The 14,278-nt window shown below is 37.4% G+C and overlaps 1 pseudogene across 1 annotated transcript in view; it reads right to left on the minus strand.

Annotated features, from left to right (window-relative positions):
• Positions 1–682: 682 nt before the first annotated feature.
• LOC149551624 (T-complex protein 1 subunit epsilon-like) overlaps positions 683–14,278 on the minus strand; it is a 69,771-nt pseudogene continuing 56,175 nt past the window's right edge. Inside the window, exons 6-11 of the transcript XR_016352781.1 lie at positions 12,835–12,968; positions 12,621–12,673; positions 12,339–12,441; positions 1,754–1,933; positions 1,453–1,553; positions 683–1,265 (exon numbers count right to left, since the gene is read on the minus strand). The product of XR_016352781.1 is annotated as a T-complex protein 1 subunit epsilon-like (transcript). The remainder of the gene's footprint in view (positions 1,266–1,452; positions 1,554–1,753; positions 1,934–12,338; positions 12,442–12,620; positions 12,674–12,834; positions 12,969–14,278) is intronic.

Raw genomic sequence — 14,278 nt, forward strand, 5'->3', positions numbered from 1 at the left:
AAGAAAGTTGGGTCAAAAGTGTTGCAAAGCCCCAAAATTCTTAATGATTAATCAAATTGCTAAATATTTAAAGCTCTAATCAATTAAATTATTCACCCAATTAGCCTCTAAGTTTATATATGAAGTTGTTTAGATATATACATATCACTTAACATACATGTTGTTGTCAACTTTGTATATAATAATTAGCTGAGTATATATAATGAAAAAAACTACATATTTTAGTGCTACTTCAAATCATAGCTTGACTGAGATTTATACAAACAAAACCAATGTTAAGACTTTGAGTCTTATATGTCCATCATCTATACTATTGCAATGTCCTTTGATATTAATTAAAGTAGTTATTTACTATTTTTCTTCCAAGTTTTCACAGTTTTTTAATTCTGACTTTTCCCAAATTTTTCAAAAAAATTGCTCCTCTTATTTGCCTATTTATCCTCCAAATAATTTATGCTTCTATGATATAAATCTCATAAACAGCAATTGTAATAGGTGGCTTATATATTTAAATAAGCTTGCCCCAGTTTAAAACAATATAATGAAAATAAATCAGGCCAATATTAAATCATGGTTTCCTTAGTTTGAAAAAAAGGAGCATTTTGGACTTCAACACAAGCTGCATTATTTTTGTCATAACACAACCATGTGGGGGATAACAAACACAATTACTATGCCCCTGTAAGATTTAGACCTCTAATGTATTGATTGAAACATGCAGAACTTTACAATATGCTATAATAGAGCCAATATGACTTGTTTATACCATTTTGGACTTCAACACAAGCTGCATTTTTGTCATAACACAACCATGTGTGGGATTCGTATTGTTGTAACAAGCACATCAACAATGCTACTGTAAGGTTCAAACTTCTAATATAATTATTGTAACATGTAGAACACGACAAAAAAATTAGTGATTCAAGGCGTGCCAGTCAAACTTGTGCTGTAAAAAATCCTGAAATTTACATGCACTCACACAATACAAGCATTTGGCACACGTGCAGTTCATTACAAATATGCTTCAGTATCCAAAAATGCGTGGTTTCCTCCGAAATTAACCAACATGTGTTCTCACAATCACACATTCTCTGAGGAAAATAATCTAATATGCTGATGGTGAGATCACATCATCAATTTTTAAGATCATCTTGACCAAGTAAAATCTGTTGTTTCTTGCCAATTAGAGTTTCAAATACATTTTGCTCCATCATGTCATTTGTACCAATATCATTACAATCTATTCCCAAGTGAAGGTTATTTTCCTGCAAGCGAATAATCATTCACATCATCATACAGGTCAACCTTTCATTCAATTCAATCTTTCCAATTAAATTATTTATGATAACTAGCAAATTCCCAAAACAGGTTGTTGCATTTACATAGCTCCAAACCATTAACTGAACCTCTATAGCCATACAACTCAAATCAGAAATGAAATATAGCCATTACCTTGATCTGTTGAGCTTTAACTGCTGTCAAAGTATCAATAGGTTGCAATCCACTATTTTCTGCAAGAGCCATTGGTACAGCATCAAGGGCATCTGCAAATCGTCATTGGATAATATGTCATTAATATTAAGAGACCACTCAGAAGCCAAACAGTCAAAAGCATGCTAAATGATACAAATTATAAATTCTTTCACTAAAAGGTCACATTTGCAGCAGAATACAACACCAATGCAACATGGTTTCAGACTATATATGAAGTTCCAAGCTATCTAAAAGGTAAGGATACTTCAACTATATAAATATAATAAGCCTACTTGTTCAACTCCTGGAATCTTATCAGCGGCAGCTTCTACAGCGAGGGAACATGAAATTTCAGCTGATCCACCACCATACACAATTGAGTTGTTACGAATCAAGTTGCGGGCTATGCATAATGCATCGTGAAGACTTCGCTTTGTTTCCTCAATCATCATCTTGTTTCCTGAAATCATAAAATAAAAGACATTTAACTCCACATGCCCTCAATTATAAAAGGTAATGTAGATCAAATCATATATTTTAAAACTTCTAGTTTATTTACAAAATGCTTTTAAAATATCAGAGCAATAGAGAGCACAATAAATCAGATTAACAAATCTTGATCCCAGGAAAGAAAGAATACTTATCTGTTGATGACCATCAGGAAGTACTTACTATGTGTACATAAATGTCCTATCATCCTTTTGGGTGTTGTATAGGGCATCTCTAACTGTTTTCAAGAAGACAAGTACGAACAAAACATATAATTATTAAAGAAGAAATTCCACTTGAATACTCTGGGAGTGTAAGAATTGATTGAATGATTCTGAAATGGGCACCCCTGGATGTCCCAAAAAACTAAACCAATTTGCCGAAAGGAATTTTGTCAAACAGTTTGCATTCAACCTCTTATTTCTCCGTTAAATGTTTTAAACCCCTTATAACTCCGGAAATCAAACATTTATTTGTTTGTTGTGTTTTGTGCATGGAATTGATATCATACAACATAAACAAGAAAGAAACTATAATAATATGCAAAGTGGAAATGAACGGCTGCTAATAAAATGTTATTTTCAGAATTCATAAAACCAAATACATGGCAGATTTATCAACTCACTAATTACTTCAGCAGTATTGACATAATACTCCAGCCCCTGCTTTCGAACTTGCTGCTACAGTGCTTTGTCCTTCAATCAGTCCACTACCTTCGTCATATCATTCACTCAAAGCAGCATAAGTGTCGGAAAAGTAGTGAAAAAGATATGAGCAAAATACCAAATCTGCCTGTAGCTGGAAATGCAACTAAATTGTCTGATAATGAAGCCAATAACAAAGAATTCCAAAGGCCAAACCCCAAGGAAATGACATCTAGAATGTTACAAGAGAGGATAGATGTCCTCAAATGCCAAAAACGGAGCTGCAACTCACACACCAATTTCTTCTCATATTCAACCTGGCTAATGAAGCCACAAATGCTTCCTTTTATTCTATTTCCAAGGGTCCGCTCAACTCATATGGGCAATGTGGGATAAAAGATGCGTACTATATAAAACATATATTAAAATACCCCTTATGTCTCCCTTGGGTACACATCCCCATAAAATAAATATTAAAGTAACACTTTAATATTTTACAATTAAATTAGACGTTACTTTAATAAAACTTCAGGCATTAAAATGTATTACCAATCAGACTTTGAATAATGCGAGTGATAGCTCATCGGAAAGCTCTCACCGAGGAGTATCAAATCCAATCACCAAAATTGACCTGCACTGTGTCTTGCTGACTTACTAAAAATAGTAAGTATGCCTGAAACTGAGTAAATCAACTTTGTTTTGGCCCAAACTGGAAATGACTAGGCCAAAACACTCCAGGATCCCATTAAACCCTTCATTAGCCCTCGGGACCATGTAGAACAAGGCTAACGCACACACACTTGGTCAACTGCTAAAATGGGGACATTACAGTCTACCCCCCTTGAAATTGCTTGTCCTCAAGCAATCTCAGTCCAACCTGCTGAATAACCTGCTCACTCTCCCATGTAGAATCTTCCTTCGGCAGGTCTCTCCATCTGACCAAATACTCATTCACTATCCTGTTTCTAAGCTTCCTCTCTCTGGTGTCCAGAATAGCCTCGGGTACTAACACAAGCTTCCCCTCCTCATCCAAAGGGGGTAAATCTGCAGAAGGCACTACACTCTGACCAATGGCTTTCTTAAGCCTAGACACATGAAACACATTGTGCACTCGATTGCCCTTTGGAAGCTCAAGCTCATAGGCGACTTTGCCCACTTTGCAAATCATCCTATAGGGACCATAAAATCTAGGTTTCAACTTTTCAGCTCCGCTCTTCTTGAGCGATGACTGTCTATATGGTTGTAGCCTCAAGTAAACCATATCCCCTACCTCGAAGCTACGCTCTATTCGGTGCTGATCAGCATACAATTTTTGTTGATTCTGGGCCTGTTGTATATTCTCTTTGAGCACTTTCAGGATGTCCTGACTATCCTGCAATAAGTTTTTGGCTTTGGGCACTCTACTGTCCCCTAAAACTAAATCCATGAAGCTAGGTGTTTCATAACCATAGAGTGCCATGAAAGGAGTCATCTTGATGGACATATGATAAGTGGTGTTATAACAATACTCTCCCATATGCAACCATCTGATCCAAGCCTTTTGTTGTGCAGTTACATAGTTCCTCAAATATCCTTCCACCCATTTATTCACAATCTCTGTTTGCCCATCTGTTTGTGGATGATAACTAGTGCTAGGTGTAAGATCTGTACCACACAACCTAAACAACTCTTGCCAAAAAACACTCATAAACTTACTATCTCGGTCGCTGACAATGAATCTGGGCAGCCCATGTAACCTGAATATCTCTCTAAAGAAAAGATCTGCCACCTGTGTTGCTGTGTAAGTGGACGGAATAGCAAAAAAGTGAGCAAACTTCATCAAGCGGTCCACCACCACATAGATGCAATCTCTTCCCTGCACTCGTGGTAAACCAGTGATGAAGTCCATCGAAATACTTTCCCATTTCCTATCAGGAATGGGCAAGGACTGTAATAAACCTGCAGGAAATGTGTGCTCTCCCTTATTCTGTTGACAAACCACACACTCCCTGACATACCTCTGAACATCATCCTTGAGCCCTTTCCATGAAAACCGCTCTCGGATTTGCCTGTAGGTCTTGAAGACCCCCGAATGTCCAGCTGTGGGTGCATCATGAAATGCCTTCAGTATCGCCTCTCTCAGATGTGATGACGGAATCAAATAAACCCTGTCCTGAACTCTAATGAATCCATCTATCACCTCATAGTGATCATCCTGTATGGTACCTGAAATCAATCCAGAAGCCCAAGCATCTCCGACATACTCTGCTATAATCCGATCTCTCCAATCTCCTGAAATCTCTGCCAGAGCACAGAAGTGAGGTCTCCGAGATAAAGCATCAGCCACCACATTTTTCTTACCTTTGACAAACTCTATGTCAAAGTCATAAGCCTGCAATTTAGTCACCCATTTTTGTTGCCGGTCATTAAGATCACGCTGGCTCATGAAGTATTTAATACTGTTGTGATCAGTCTTGATCACAAAACGTCCACCTACCAAATATGATCGAAATTTGGCCAATGCATGCATTATGGCCAACATCTCCCGGTCATAGACAGAATAACTCTTCTCAACTCCCCGAAGCTTCCTGCTCTCGAATGCAATGGGATGCTTCTCCTACGTCAATACTGCTCCAATCCCATCACCTGATGCATCACAATGAAGCTCAAAAGGCTTCGTGAAATCTGGTAGAGCTAGAACTGGACATGAAGACTTTACCTGCTTGAAATGCTCAAAACACCTCTGTGCTGCCCCTGTCCACACGAAGGCTCCTTTCCTAGTAAGATTTGTCAAGGGTGTAGCAATCTGTGAGAATCCCTTAACAAACCTCCTATAAAAACCACATAAACCAAAGAATCCCTTAAGCTATGTAAGGTTTGTGGGGCTAGGCCACTCTACAATAGCTCTAATCTTTTCGGGATCAACCCGAACGCCATCTACACTAATGATATGCCCCAAGTAAAGGAGCTCAGTCATGCCAAACTCACATTTAGATTCCTTGGCATACAATGACTCTCTCTCCAGAATAGATAACACCTCCTCCAGATGATGTAAGTGCTCCTCCCAGGTCTTACTGAAGACCAAGATGTCATCAAAGAAGATCAAGACAAATCTCCTCAGCTGCTTCCTGAATACTTGGTTCATACAACTTTGAAATGTAGCGAGTGCATTGGTTAGACCAAATGGCATAACCATGAACTCAAAGTGGCCATAGTGACATCGGAAGGTTGTTTTCTCAATGTCCTTTGCTCTCATCCTGATTTGATGGTATCTGGATCGCAAATCAATTTTGGTGAAGAAGCATGCCCCATGCAACTCATCAATCAACTCATCAATCCTAGGAATGGGATTCCTGTTTTTAATTGTTTTCTTATTTAGTGCCCTGTAATCGATGCACATGCGCATCGTCCCATCCTTCTTCTTTACCAATACTACTGCTAAAGCAAAGGGGCTCTTACTAGGCCTAATATGCCCCATCTCCAACAAATCCTTAATCGCCTTCTCTATCTCATTCTTGTGTTTCTTAGGATGACGATAGGGAGTAATCATAACTGGTTTGGCTCCCTCCTCGAGCTCAATAACATGTTCCATCCCTCTGTCAGGAGGAACCCCATGAGGAATATCGCTAAATACTTTAGCGTGTCTATCAAGTATCTTCTGGATATCTGGTGGATGACTCTTTTCTTGTGGCTCTGGTGAAGTTGGCATAATGTAGCACTCTACCGCCCACTCTATGTCATCATGATGAAAAAGTCTCTGCATTCTCCTCAAGGACACTACTCTGCAACCTCCATCTGAAAGACCTCTAAGTACCACAGTTCTGCCCTCATGCTGGAATCTCATCTCCAATTTCGCTAGGTTAAGTGTGAACTCCACTAGTGAAGCCATCCATGTCATGCCGAGGATGACATCATAATCTCCCATGTCCACAACATAGAACTCATCCTTCAACTCGTAGCCATCTCCAAACCTGATGTGAATATTAGATATCTTCCGAGTGCATAATAATTTATCACCGTTAGCCACCATGAATCTAAACCCATCATGCTCCTTTGTCTGTAACCCTCTCCTGGCTACCAACTGTGCATCTATGAAGTTATGTGTAGCCCCAGTGTCAAGAGATATCACTTTCTGCCCCTGGATAGTACCCCTGACCTTAAATGTGATTGCCTTTTGAGCCCCTGTCAAGCATGCCAACGATCTATCATCCTTAGGAATGTTGCTCTCCTCTATAGTGTTACCCTCATCTGAATCGGAGTGTTGATCCTCCCCCTCTGACTCTAAATCTTCTGCTGAAAAATACTCCATTTGATTTGCCTTAGCCTTGAGAGAACATTTATGAGATAAGTCCCAAGGCTCTCTACGACGGAAGCACAACTTCTTCTTTCGAAGTTCATTCAAGGTTTCATTGTCTAGTCCTTTTGATCCTTCTTTGGGTTTGCTATACTCTTTCTGAAACGGTTTTTTGTCTTTGTCCTTGTGGTAGGAAGAATCTGTTGAATGGTTTTTTCCTTTGTATACCGACGGGGCTAAATCTCGTGCCTTTTTAGTTGCTTCAGCTAAGGTGAGTGGATCATGTCCCTTCACCCAACCTTGTAATGGATCAGCAAGACCATCACAAAATAACACCACCAATCTCCTAAGAGAGATATCAATAACAAGTACAGACAAGCGCTGAAACTCAGCAATGTAAGCATCCACAGAACCTGACTGTTTTAACTGTGCTAGTTCCTTGAAATGTAACTCGGGATCCCTAGTGTCAAATCTCTCAATCAATGTTTCGGTGAATTTCTCATAGGATGTAATCTGATTATGCCCCAAAGTCACCATGCCATGATGCCACCATTCATGTGCAACGCCATCCAAGTGCATAGCCGCATGCTTGATAGCCTCCTCCTCAGGCATAGGATTTAGCTGCAAGTATGTATCTACCTTCTACACCCAAGCTCGTGCAGTCATCTTCCCTAAAGCATCATAATAAGGTAAGGAAAGTTTTCCAACTTTCTTTCTCAGCTCAAAGTTTTGATTCCTCCCTCCTGCTCTAGGCATGTGTCTCATCCTCAAGTCCATATAATCTCTGAGGGAAATATCTGCCTGAAACTTCGGTCCACTAGCTTCCCAGTCCCTCCTAAACTGATCCTGTAACTCAGTAATCTGCGGTTCGTTTACTGGTTGAACCGGATCTCTGGGTGAGAAGGTGGGTAGAAGAGGTCTCGAGCTCGCAGTCCGCGCTGGGCGTGCAACGTGTCTAAAGTTATCAGCCTCATTCCCATTGTTGCCGTGTCCATTATTACCATTAATGTTATTCTCAGGACCATTGTTGTTGCCTTGGCCTCCATGGTTATTGTTTCCCCCATTGTTATTGTTTATGTTGTTGGCATCACCTGGATTAATATTGACACCCATTTGTCTAACCATGAGCTGCAACATCATGTCCATTCGCTTATTCTGCTCCTGCTGCATACGCTGCCCTTGCTCTAATGTATCCAGTAATTGTCTGAACATTACGTCCCCCTGATCTGGACCGGCATTCCCGCCTCCACCTAATCATGTATTCCTGTCATCTCGATCACCCATATTGTTGTCCTAATCAAAGAATATCTCCTCTGTGTCTGTATGGCTGGATTCAATGTCCCCCTGCACGGATGTACTAGACTGTTTGCTTTGCAAGTCTGAAATCCTATTTTGTCTTGCTCTGGTATCGCGGAAATTATAAGGCCCCTGTCGCATGCTCAAACATAAATGCTTAGCCTGTGTTTTTTTTTTTTTTTTTTCTGATTTTAGTGTTTTGACATTTCGTCAAACACTTTTCCCTCTATCCGGCTGTTCCAAATTTCCTATAAGACCTCCACGGGATGGCAAGACTTATAGCTCTGATACCACTGAAATGGGCACCCCTAGATGTCCCAAAAAACTAAACCAATTTGCTGAAAAGAATTTTGTCAAACAGTTTGCATTCAATCTCTTATTTCTCCGTTTAATGTTTTAAACCCCTTATAACTCCGGAAATCAAACATTTATTTGTTTGTTGTGTTTTTTGCATGGAATTGGTATCATACAACATGAACAAGAAAGAAACTACAATAATATGCAAAGTGGAAATGAACGGCTGCTAATAAAATGTTATTTTCAGAATTCATAAAACCAAATACATGGCAGATTTATCAACTCACTAATTACTTCAGCAGTATTGACATAATACTCCAGCCCATGCTTTCGAACTTGCTGCTACAGTGCTTTGTCCTTCAATCAGTCCACTACCTTCGTAATATCATTCCCTCAAAGCGGCATAAGCGTCGGAAAAGTAGTGAAGAAGATATGAGCAAAATACCAAATCTGCCTGTAGCTGGAAATGCAACTAAATTGCCTGATAATGAAGCCAATAACAAAGAATTTCAAAGGCCAAAACCCAAGGGAATGACGTCTAGAATGTTACAAGAGACGATAGACGTTCTCAAATGCCAAGAACGGAGCTGCAACTCACACACCAATTTCTTCTCATATTCAACCTGGCTAATGAAGCCACAAATGCTTCCTTTTATTCTATTTCCAAGGGTTCGCTCAACTCATATGGGCAATGTGGGATAAAAGATGTGTAGTGTATAAAACATATATTAAAATACCCCTTATGTCTCCCTTGGGTACACATCCCCATAAAATAAATATTTAAGTAACACTTTAATATTTTGCAATTAAATTAGACGTTACTTTAATAAAACTTCAGGCATTAAAATGTATTAGCAATCGAACTCTGAATAATGCGAGTGATAGCTCATCGGAAAGCTCTCACCGAGGAGTATCAAATCCAATCACCAAAATTGACCTGCACTGTGTCCTGCTGACTTACTAAAAATAGTAAGTATGCCTGAAACTGAGTAAATCAACTTCGTTTTGGCCCAAACTGGAAATGACTAGGCCAAAACACTCCAGGATCCCATTAAACCCTTCGTTAGCCCTCGGGACCATGTAGAACAAGGCTAACGCACACAAACTTGGTCAACTGCTAAAATGGGGACATTACAGATTCTGAATAGTAAAGTTGTTGACCACCTTCAAAAGGAAGAATCTGGTACACTTTGACTGAAGGAAATCCAAAATAGAAGGTGCCATCAGTGGTCTCATTAGCATACTTTAGTTTGCACCTTATAAACCAAAGCTATTATATGAATTCAATTGCAAACCAAAGTCGCATCAAGGATGAGGAACTTCACTGTGGATGTAAAGGTGCAAAAAATTCATAAAGTATCTCAAAGATTTACTAGAGTTGCACTTACCCAACCCCAATTTGCTTTGGGACAATGGAGGAAATCAGAAATTCACTGATGAAGATAGTAGAGTAGAGGATCTGAAATGACAGTACCCCTTGGTTGGCACATGTATCAGAGTTGTCAATGCTTGTCATTCGTGTTATTTAGTATCAGAGAGGAACTCAAACTAATTACATTCTGATTTATTTAGCCAAGCAAAAAATGGCAGAATTATCTAGTATTGTTGACTTTTGCTTATTTTCTTGTATGACAAGTACTTATCTAGTATTTGTTGACTTTTTACTTATTTTCTGGTATGACAAGTACACTTCAGGATGCACAACAGATTAGGATATTAATAAAGAAGATCCTGGCATGCACCCCACTTTTCAAAAATTTGATCTATTCTATTAGGCACTGGGGTAGGTCCTTTGGCATCAGTATCATCCACCCAAGTAACAATAAGCCCAGATTCGCACATATATAGAAAAGGGATAGTATCACCACTCCTTCAATGCTTACTCGTGTTCAAAAAACTAGTGTGGAAAAGATCACTGCACTGCTCCAGAACACTCTGCACAGCAACGGTATGAGTTATACTTTCTGCATATGATGCCAGTTTAGGTAGTGGTTCAGAGTTCAGGTTTGCAAGTCTGGTGGTAATTAATTCTCATGTTTGGCACAGCTGATTTTGCCCATACTATATATATATATATATCTGTGTGTCAGCGGCAAGAGGGTGTTGAGGTTCAGGGTTCGAGTGTATTGGTATGACAAAAAAAATTCCCAGGTTCATTAGAGATGGCTTGGCCATACATAGTGTCCCATTCTAGAATTCCTTATTTTTTCTTATAATAAATATCACGTTCTTACGATTAATTGTAAATATAATAATATTATATTATCCTTACACTTAAATTTTGATATGTATTTTACATTTACAATTTATAATATTATTTTGAAAACATAAAACTTATTTGCTTGGATGTCTGCTGTAATACTTTTATATTTTGCATCTATTTCATTGTATAAATGTCTTGAAATGTTTCTGCTGAAGTTAAGGAGTTTACGTCCACTAAATTTATGAAGAAAATAAGGGTTTTTGTCCTTGAATTTCTGATCTATGAAAGGTTTCATACTCAAAATTGCTGAATCTTTAATTCATATTCCATGTGCAAAACATATAATAATTACATCTGCTGGTTTGCACTTCCTTCCCTAAACTTATCTTTTTATATATCCCTATTCATAACCCCTGGGATGCCTCCTGAATTTTTAGTTAATAAACTTAATATTTATTTATTCTATTGTTTGAAGGATGTTACAACTGCTTAATTAATTGCTTTATTATAATTTCTCACTATGCATTAGCTGTCTTTTTAAGATTTGTTGGGATGGCTAGGTATTTTGTTTACTTGGGAATGTTTTGACGTGGGTGGGAGCATGACACACTGTAATTATCTATATTACCTCAGGCTTCCGGGATGTGGGGATGGGGAAACAGGTTTTTGGGACAGATTTTTTTTTCAAAGTAGTGCAAGGCAGTGAAATCTTGCAATACAAGTGGATGAAGGAATGTGTACTCCAGTTTCACTCAGTTGAAGAACATGTAAATTGTTGAAATTAGGAACAAAGTAAATGATAATTTTGGAATTAAAAAATTACAATAGAATAATAATTGACAAGTAGGAAGGTTCTTGTTATGAAAAAGGATATTTGTGATAGAACACTGGTTGCAATAGTCTACTAAACAATGCCTTCATTGTGTTGATACCACCATGCATGAGCATCTTGCCAGTACTTATCTAGAAGTGCACCTAGACTGTGATTCCTTGAAGTAATACATATTAAATGACCTCCAAAATGGATAATGATTAACTTTACAATTATTGATCAACTTCACCTAGATCAACCCCACTCTACTAAATGATAACGCTTGAGCTAACCCAATGATCCATGACCAATCAATCATTCATGTGAGTGTATATCTCACCCTTTATAACTACTGATCAACTTCACCCTAAATCTACCTAACTCTACTAAATGACACGGCTAGGCCGATGATACATGACCATTTAATCCTTCAAGGTAATGTATATCTCATTCAATTTCAATGATGGATTGTTGACACCTCATATATTTATCATGTCTGAATGCACAGTTCTTTAAAGAAAAGAGTATTCTTTCCCTAGCTGATAGTCTAGAAGTTTCAGAATGAAGTACACAACTGAGAACAGAATATTAGTTCGTCTGCATACACATGAGACTTCACCTCTAATCCCACTGAAAACATGTAATCAATTTAAGTTTTTGTTGCCTACAAATGGCATGAAAGAAGCAGCATCCTTGTACTACTATATTACAAATTAAGCACACAATGGGAAAAGAAAAGTGTTTTCCAGATTGCACTCACCTATTTAAAATATATAAAACAGTTGTCTTTACTTTGATAAACTACTTTGAAAATTAAAGGAAACTGATAAATAACAATCCAGAAGAACCTACCGCCACGAATAAAAACAGTGACAGCTTTTGAATTTGCACAGTGTTCAATGTATAGCATTCAATCCTTGGTTGTTCCAAATGCTTTCTCCCTCACAAGTCCAGACTAAATGGAAATAATTAGCAAAAGAAGCCCCAATTAGAACTTGAACTTAACAAACTATTTTGAGCTATTCAGCTCAGATTAGAGCCAAACCAGATTAACCACAAGATTACGCTATTAGACTAAATGGCAAAACTACAAGTATCACACAATTTCAATGCAACCTTAATGGCAAACAATACCTTCCCTAACTTATCCGATGCCAACTCCTGAAACCTCGGAACTATTCGTCCACCTGTAAATGTGCAAGAAAAAATTGTCTTTCAAACAACATAAATACGACAAAAACCCAGCACTTTCATTCCTGATTTATATACGGCTATTTGAAATAAATTAATAATGCATTCAGCTTTATGTCATGAGAAAAAAACAATATTCACACATTTACAGTCATACCTGTTGCAATTGCAATCAACTCCAGTTCAACTCCACCAACCCATCACACAGCTGGCATGCCCTGGTGCATCAGCAAATGATTTGCCTCATCATCAAAAACCCCATTGACAGATGACAAGAGTTGCCCCTACATCCTGCCACAAATTGCATATATCTAGTCAGCTTTTTTCAACATATACTAAACTACATCTTCAATCTTAGCTACATTTGAATTGATTGAACTTAAAAAAATGTGCTGGCACATATTCTGCATCCACAAGATGTGCTGACATCTATTCCTTTGAAGCCTATGATGACCAAATTGAGCACCAACAATAGACCATAATCTTGTCATGATCTTATTATGACCATAAGTGTAAACCATTACTACGGATGTAAACATGCCACAAACCGTATGGCCACTGGTAACAGAGACTTGGCCAAAAACAGTTTGCAATGCATTCACATTAAATGGATATACAAGCCAACGATCATTGTAAGGAATATAATAATATATCTCACCAATTCTAGGGGATTATTGTGAATTTGTGACCATACTAATTAACAGGAGTGTGACATAACTTTGAATATGGAATCAGCAAAATAGTACAGCAAAGATAATGGGACACAACAAAGCTAAGGCAAGTATGAGAAGCTAGGGCACAAATAAGGGTGCATAAAAGCATCATAAATTCATAATCAATGCATATAAGCATAAGTTTTTGTGCCCAGGAATACTTCTTTATATTAAGAGCCAACCTATTCAAAATTTGACATTTAACATGTCAATCAGAATCCTGAGAACATTACCGAACTAACAACTGAATGTATATAACCTGGAGAGAAATCCTCTTACAACACGAGCTATCCAAATACATGTAGGAAGTGGTAATTTACCTACACCTGAGTTTGTATGTAATGTCCCTTGTTGGAACTTACATAATTTATTTCAATTCCTCAATCTGAACTTTTTATAGACCAAATTTTATATATCTCATTTCCTCTTGTCTATCTTTTTGGGTGATTCATATTTATTTCTTAGGATACCTTGATATGACAAAAGATGTGTCTTTTCATTATATTATTTGTTAATATTAATATTATTATTATGTTATTATTTATTATTAATATTAGTGTTATTACAAATGTTTTATATAATAATATTTAATTCTCATATTTTAATATTGATATATTATGCAATATTATAATTTATAATATGATTATAATAAATTATAACTATACTTTTGGTAATATTATATTATTATATTTATTATTTATCTATATTTTGATTATATGGATCTTATTTTGACAGGGATATCACAGCCCTCCCCTATCAAATTTTGTCTATCCTCAAGCAAAAAAGATATATTCTTAACTTTTCTTATAGAGTATCTAATTGAATGCAAGAAAGCATAAGAGGTTCATGAAGAAAAAATGTAAGTGTATGAAAACACGAAGTAGAAAC

The sequence above is a fragment of the Cupressus sempervirens genome, chromosome 6 (assembly GCF_028749045.1).
Source record: "Cupressus sempervirens isolate cs-2001-9-10 chromosome 6, ASM2874904v1, whole genome shotgun sequence".
NCBI classification, from domain to species: domain Eukaryota; kingdom Viridiplantae; phylum Streptophyta; class Pinopsida; order Cupressales; family Cupressaceae; genus Cupressus; species Cupressus sempervirens.